Genomic DNA, 8,737 nt, shown 5'->3' with positions numbered 1-8,737 from the left:
TCCTAGCTATTCTCCTTGCTATATATTTTATTGTTTCAAAAATATTTTAATATATGTGGTAATTAGTTTCATTTATACTACTAGTTTACAGTATCTTGGTCCATTGCAAATAAAGTTTTGTGTTATTATCTCTTTCTTTTTTGCAAGAATCTTTTTAGTTTGCTACTTGTATACTGAGTAATTGCTTTACAGATAATGATAGTGTATTAACTATTGTTATGCTTATTTTACTATGAAATTTTCTTTTATGTTTTCATAAAATAAAAAATATAATTAATACATATGAAAGGTAGAGTGCACGAGCGTAAACTTATACAGCAGTGTGAGGTCAGAATTAGGGTTTAAAAATATGAAATTCTTTTTATATTTGAATTGAAGAAGTTGAGGGTAATCTGGGGAAATATAATCCTACCCCAAAAGCTTCTGAAGTTCCTCGTGTCTGACAGGCAGAAAATTATCCATGGATGTAGGAGTTCTCATTTTGATTGCAGGGTATATACTGTTGTTAATTGGGGCAAGGCAATTCTGCTACATGAATATTATGATAGTGAATAAATAGTGAATGATGAATAAATAGTGAATAAATAAACTGATATTAATGATTGTAAACTTTAGTGGTTTTTAAGCAGTTTTTAGTAAGCTATCAAACTAGATTTGGAGCCATCGTAAAGTTTCATGGTGGTCCTTAGCTTTGTTTTCTTGTAGATGGTTAGCTAATTTTCTGTTTATGGTGTTGACATTCTCTTACAATCTCTTTTCTATATCAACAAATATGCGTCAGGCACTTTTTCTATTTCAGGATTGCATCAAGCACTGAGAGACAGGAAGACATGCTTTTCTCAAAGTGCGGAATGCTCCTCCTATCAGGTGCTATACGGGGTGAATGCACCAGAAAGTATGGGCAGCAGGTGGCAGCCGTCTCAGGAAACAGCTAGGGGAAAGTAAGCACTTGTGTGTATGAAAGAAGAAACAAAGCAGTAAGATTGGACCATCTGTAGATGTTGGGAGAGGCAAGAATATGCAGCAGCCAGTATGTAAAGCACACAATGAAGAATCAAAACTAGGGGAAGAAAATGTAGGTCCCAGATGGTGCAGCGATGGCAAGTAATGGGAGAGGTCTCAGGATCAAGCAGGAGAGGGGTACCAATTCTGCTATAGTGCACAGCCACCAGAAGCAGGCTGGGGCTGACCCATCAATCTTCCCACTTATCTCCTCTGCTTTCCTACAGCAACTCACCAGGGAGCCTCTGGAGTGCAGAGGAGCCATCAGAGCACTGGGCCATTACATATTGCACTTCACATGCGGCTTATTTCCAGATACTTGGTTTCACAAAGATCTTGATTTTTGGCTCATACATCAGTTAAATCCTGAATACATTAGGTTGCTCCCAATGCAGACAGAGGCCATTTTGGGGATAAGGGGTGTTACTGTCTAAGCTTCAAATCCTCTGGTTGATTGTGGAATATGTACAATAACACGGGGGGTCAGGAACTATGGGAGAATAAATCACTGTAGCTTTAAGCTCCCAGCCTGGCAAATTGTTAAGACAGCCATGAGAAATGGATATGCTTTTAGGGTATGAACTGGGGGATACAGCAGGAAATTCCTGGTACTCCTACTCCGATGAAGGTCTTTAGTGCATTGATATGTCCTTAAAAACCTGAATGTAAATTAAAATGATAATCATAAATTTGTTTCAAATGTATGGAAAGAGGAACAGAAGTCATAACAAGGAAAGGGAGGAAAGAGAGACATTTTCAGTTAAGGTCACTAACACCGCTTCCTGAACAGCCAGCCTTTTGAAAAGGGACAGTGAATGAATGATTGATCCTTTTGTTTGAAGGTGTGCCCTTTGAAAACGACATGTAATTGCAAACATGACAAATGATTCTTAGCAACATCTAGGTTATTCATTCCTATTGTTCATCTGTCAACAGTCTTTCAGGCAGATGCTACGCGCTCCTGAGCTTCTCTGTTAAAGACTAGCCGCCCGCCGTTCTGGTGCTGTGTGCCTTAGGATGGACCACAGTGGCGTGACTGCTCCATGATTTCAAGAATCAGGAGACGAATGTAAACACTAACGAGATAAAGGTAACTGCAGCAAGTGATTTCATCTACCTATGAAGATGTTGATTTTATGTCAAGGTAGTATTTTATGCAATAAAATTCTGTTGTTATTCATTAATTAAGAACCTGATTGTCTTTCTGGTCTATATAATAATGCCTGGTACACCACCAAAAAAATAATTAGAAAGTTAGGCTCACATTGCTATGAAGAAATATTATGATTTGAAGATATGAAGTTAAAAGAACCTGAGTAGTAATCTGTTTATTAAGTTACATTGTCTCCATTAACATGTCTCCAAGGAAAGAGAAATTCTGTCAAAAGTTGCTCAGAAAAAAATTAAAACTTCGGAATAATAGAAGATAACTGTTGACTCAATAAATATTTACTAAGCACATGAGAAGGTATTATAGCATTAGGGACTTTGAACCTGGACCCTGTCTCTGCCTCTTACTAACACTGAGGCTTCTGTTTGTTTCTAATTCCTTCAGTTATAACTCAGGGACAATAATAGTAGTCCCTTGTGAGAGTTCCCTTACTTAATACATGAGAGGTCACTGTAACAGAGCCTAGCAATGGTATGCTCTCAGGACAAAGTAGCTTTCACCATCTGTGACACAAGGTTACAATTTGTAATTAGAGAAAAAGATCTTGAAGGAAATTACAACCACACTTACTTCTAAACTTATTCATTTTTATACCACCTGAAGGTTTCAAAAATGTATCTTAGGATTTGTTTTGCATAATAAGCACAATAAAGCTAAGTGTAGCAAATACAATCTTCCATAAAGCCTTGGGCACATTTTTTGATTTTGTTTAAGGACTCTGGATCCTATTGAATGACAAATATTAAAATAATGCTAAGAGGAACAATCTTAAACTCACCAAGAACAGCATTAGGTCATGACAGTAGACGACAACTGTATCCACTTAGGATTATAGCAGATAGAATGTAGTGGAAAGGGTAGAGAGCAAGGCCAAAGGTCAGGGAAGGCACATTCAGCTGTATAAAACCTCTGCTTGAATATCAAGGTGCTTCAGTAGTTCTCAGAGCTGGAAGCTCATGATTGGTTGGTTCTGCAATTAGTGAAGGGAAGTATCAAGATCTTTCTTTTGTTTTAATGCATTGCTATGGTGTTATGGTACCTACCATGTTTTCCTGAATAACTGTGTCAAAAGCAAGATGTCTCACTGTACCTTATTTTCATAAGATATTCTCTAGAAGCTTCTCAGGCTAACTTACAGTTGAGATTCACTGGCCAAAGCTAGATCAAAAGTCTATCCCTAAAGTAATCACCAGTGAAGAGAAATAGCATGATCAGCCTCATAATCATTATACTTTGCCTAGTGTGGGAGAGAGGCTCCATTACTCCTGATCTTGTGCCACCTGAACAAAAATGGCTGTTCACAAGCCAAGAAGCAGTATGGAACGGAGAGGTTTATTGGGTAGGTAAATAGGACTGTCTGCTATAGTAGAGAGCTAAGAGAAGTAGTTTGACTTCCCATTGTTATAAACTGAAAGGGCAACTACCAACTTACAATTGCCATTAAACTTCATAACTCAGGGACAAAACTTTCTTCACTACTTCAAATGTTATCATTAAAGAGATAGTGATGGACCTTTTGAAACTCAGCAGTCAAATTTGTGAATGATGTTTTCCATGTTGAGTCATATAGAATTTTGGTAAGACACTCATACAGCAAAAGAATAATACAACATACATACATACATACATACATATATACATACATACATACATACATACATAGATACATACATACAAACAGTATCAGGATTCCCACAGTGCTTGTATTCTCCTGCATGCATATTAGTAAACATTTTGTTACCTAGTAAAATATGTGAGATGATTACTTTGATAAGAAATAGATTTATTTAGGCTGCAATTTTGGAGGCTGAATGTTCAAATGGCTTGATGTGGGCCCTAGGTCTATGGTAGAAGGTAGGTGGTGGATATATGTAGCATAAGGATCACATCCTAAGTCTGGAGGTAGAGACAATCAGGGACCAGGATTGTTACTTTTACACTACCCTCTGTTTTCCCACTACTCTTTGTGGGTAACTAACAAGGGGTCACTGAGAACTACCTAAATTGGTCTTTTGGACATGTTTCCAGTGACCCAAAGAACTTCCACAACATCTCATACTCTTACCTGACTGTCCATGGACCTTTGGGGGATTCCCAAGTTCTACTGAAGCCATGACAGAATGCCTACAACTGGAGCATAATTCAGTGAGAACAGAAGATGAAAAAGAGTAGATTGAAGATAAATAAATAGAGAAATGTCACAGAAGATAGATGGAGGATATATTATGGTGGTTCTGCTATTTAGGATTGGAGTGTGATCTATGGAACCTCCTAGAATTTACTCAAAGATACAATGCTCAAAATCCACTGTTCCAAGATTACCAGAATGGTCAGTTTCTTAGCCACAGTCCTAGACCATGTCTTAAATACCAATCTCTTCCTTTAATTTGCAATGGGATGTCCTGCTGGCTCCACTCTCCTTCAGGCTGGGATCCAACACTGATAGAACACACTTTCAAACCAGCCAATGCCACAGAGGCCCCCAGAGATGGATGATGTCAGAAGAACTGCAGTCATTAAGCTCCCAGCCTGGAGGATGAACTATTATCAGAGAAGTCTAGAGGGACCTCTGTTTCCTATGACTGCTTAGGTAACTGTTTCTCCAAGGAAGATGAGTTCACTTCAGTTGAGACTACTTTCAACCAAAACAAATTGTGCATAAGAACAGCTGTTTAAACTCTCTTGTACGAAAGAATGGTAGTAGAGTGGAGAAACACTCTGACCTGAGAGCTTCCTTCATGGTAACACAGCCAAGATAAAGTCCTTTCTCCCACCCAGGGTTTGTAGAGATTCTTACACTCACAACAGACCTCTTCACAGGTCTCAGGGTCACATTCTCTTAAAAGTCTAAGGGCTTTCCATCCAACTATCAGGATTCAGGTCTAAATAACCCATCATCTTAGTGGACTTCTAAGCCTCATACCTGACCTAATCATTTTGACTGAAAAATTAAGCCAAGAAAAGCTGAAAGTGGGAGAGCAGGGAACACAGCACCATACTGGGAAGACACATGGCTGGAACTTGGAAATGCCAAGGCTGTTTGGCAGAACTGCAAGTAGTTCTGGATGCTGGTGTTCATTCACTTCACCATTCAGCCACTCAGAAAGCAAAGACTTCTTTCATGCTTCCTGTGTGTCAGGTACTACATAAGCATGAAGTAATGGATGGATGTGCAACAAGAGAAAAGAAAAACAAGATCATAAGAAATGAAATTAAATTTTTAAGTAGTGTTCTGGAAATCTTTGTATTATTTCTATGGGCTAAGTTAGCAGCTTTCTGGAATAAGGATGGCAAGGTTGACAAAGCATGAGGGAATTCCCGAACATTTTTATTTTCTTTGATTGATTTCCCAGAAAGAGAACTACTGGAAATAAACTTTTCCCACAACTTCCATTTATTGTTTGCATTTCCAATAGCTTTTTGTTTGAAAACTTACCATCTTCTGTTCTTCTGGACATTGAGCATACCAATATGATTGTGATGTATTCTGGGCATTCAGATTCCAAGGATTTAGGGCATAATCAGAAATAAACAGTGTCCCAAACACATTGTCCTGATAGACTAAGGGTATGAGCAAAGTCATAGGAGTGCATAAGCCATGAAGCAATGATTCGTTCTGCAAAAGGAGAGCATTTCCACAAGATCTGACTTCACTGCAGAGGAGAGGAAGGGGCACTGTGTGCAGAAGGAGGAGCATACAACAGGGTACACACCATTGGTGTGACACTGCTAAGGCACAGAGTGACTTTGTGGAACTGGTAAGAGGTACAGAAAATGAAGTTAAAGGAAAATCAGGCTAGAAAGATAAACCCTCTCTCATTATGTAGGATCCTAAATGTTAGTCCAGGTAATTTGAATTTTATTCTATATACATATTGGCATCTCTAGAACCTCAAACTTTGTTAACTGTATACTTTCTAAAACTCAGATTGGATCATATACTCTCTATCACTAGAAAAAAAATCTTTGCATTTCTGTTTTTTTTTTTTCATTTATGTATTTGCTTGCTACAGGGTTGCACTACACAGCCCAGACTCACAGTGATCCTCCTGTTTTCAGCCTTCCTAGCGCTGGGATTACAGGCATGCACCACCGTGCCCAAACTTGGTTCCCAGCTCAACACACCCTGGGGGTGGGACTGGCATGGCATGCAAAACTGGGGATTGAACTCTGGTCCCTGTGTTTGCCAAAGCAGGTACTCAGTCCACTGAGCTATCTTGCTGGTCCTGCAGTTCTTTATTTGCCACTAATTCACTTACCTAGTTGGTATTCAGGTTTTCCTTCTTCTGGTATTGCTAAAGATACATAAACTGCGTTTATACAGCTAAGATGGCTGTGACATCACGCTGGTATATGAACACTGTTGCATCACAGTCCATCACTAACTGAAATGCCATTATGAAGTGTGTGGGGGGAAGATGTGCTTCAAAGCTTCTGCTACTATGTGACAGCAAGCTTGGAGTTTTAACTGTAAAATTGTAAACTATGTTTCTCTATACAACTAGTTGTCACTTACCTAAATCTAGATCACAGATCACAGGGAGGAGTTTTGTTACAGTATCTTATTTTGAGTGAAACACATAAAACCACAACTCAAAAATATCTGATTCATTACATTTGAGTCTCCTCGCATGCTCTTTACAGCAAGGTTCCATCCTGACCAGCACAGCATCCCTGCTGTCACAAGTACTAAGTTTGTCTCCCTCCTTGTGTTTCATCTTCTTACTCCTGCCATTTTTCTCTCCTCTCACCCAAATCCTGCCCATCCTTGCAGGATGTGACCTCTCTTTGATGAGCCTTCCCTTCCTTCTCTATCAACTGTTGCTCTTTTCCTAGAACTTTATCTCACATACTTTCATGCATGCTACATCACAGTGTTGCATACAACGTAAGGGAGGGGAAGAGGCTGCTTCTCACACTCATTGCTTTTTGCTCTTGTTGCTTTTGTTGTCTTTGGCCACCATGAACTGGTGTGGTCTGCCACAGCACCCTGCCTTGGAGCCAGCTGAGTATGGGCTAACAACTCCATGAACTAAGAGATGAATAAACCCTCTGTAACTGTGGGTATCTGGTATTTTTGTCTCAGCAATGAGAGAAAAGTAACCAAGACACATCATCAAATAAGTGACATTGATAAATCATACTTCCCATGAGTAAGCTTATCATGTGTACCTCTTATTCATTCTTATCAATTTAGGCAAATCTAAATACTAAGATTTATTTTAAATTCAATATTGATTAAATTTGGTTCGGTTTTGCAAAATGAAAAACAGGAAGGCATTGGTGTGAACAGATTACACAGGGGCACCTTGAGACTATTCCAACAAGTCAAGTCGCTTGTGGAAATAAAAATAGGTGAACAGACAAACATCCTTTTTGTAATCCCCTTGTCTTTGCCCCAGGGGACATGGACTCCTCCTGAGAACAATTAAAATGGACAACATACAGATGTTCAAGATAATGCTTCCTGTGTAGGTCAATTACAAGTCAGAGAATATACCTGTTATGAGTTTTCCATAGATTCATCTAAACAAGTCATGTTTTCTATTTGGACCTCTTAAATGTCAAGAGTTTTTAAAAATTACATTTGAACTCAAATTAAATTTTGATCATTGATCCACTATCTTATAATCACACAAAAGAAACTGAAAACGAAATTATTTCTTGCTTTGCTCTAATTTAATGATTAATTTATAAAAATATTTATTTAAAAATAATTTAGTGAAGAGTTAAGAACATGATTGATAACATAAATGTTTGTCAAGAAAAGTAGTCATCGGGGCTAGTGAGATGGCTCAGTGGAATAAGCGCTTCCCTGGCAAGCACAAGGGCCTGAGTTCAATCCCCAGTTCCACCAAAAGAAAAAAAAATAGTCATGGTCTTTATTTTATGAGACCAAAATAAAATAGGATCATATTATATTTTAAAATAAATCTTATCTAAAATTCTATAAAACAAGTGTCTAAATGTAAGGGCAGAGAAAATTATTCCTCCATACATTCATGATATTAGCAGATTGTAGACTTTTTCAGAACCAACAGTATTTTGGATATTACTTATTCAAAGGTGATGTGAATTTAGCCCTAAGACACATCATCAAATAAGTGGCATTGATAAAACATCTGAAGTATTTAAATCAAAGTTCCAAAATTGACATCTTACACTTCATAAATCTAGCAGACAAATGAACACTTCAAGAACAAAAATTAATTCAACATTATAATTTCAGTCTTTCTTATACCTGAACATAAAAACTCTCTGTATATTGCAAAACAAATTGAGCTCCTTTGTTTTATTACAAAACATTAACAGTCTTCCTAAGTAGAACAAACTTAGACATAACTTTTAATTTAATGGTACAATAATAAATTCTTATGAATATATTATGTTCACTATAGATTTCACCAAGATTTTGTTTGTCACAACAATCTTCAAGATCAGGAATCACAGAATCTCAGGAGGACTAGCATTATCTCCTGAGTCTGTGAGCAGGAATGGGAAATTCCTTATTTCCACAAAGACAATTACTTTGTGAAGAAACTTTGAGGAAGCAAACATTTCTTT

Source organism: Octodon degus, unplaced genomic scaffold, assembly GCF_000260255.1.
Source record: "Octodon degus isolate 3935 unplaced genomic scaffold, OctDeg1.0 scaffold00114, whole genome shotgun sequence".
Classification (NCBI taxonomy): Eukaryota; Metazoa; Chordata; class Mammalia; order Rodentia; family Octodontidae; genus Octodon; species Octodon degus.
This window is presented reverse-complemented; position numbering follows the sequence as displayed.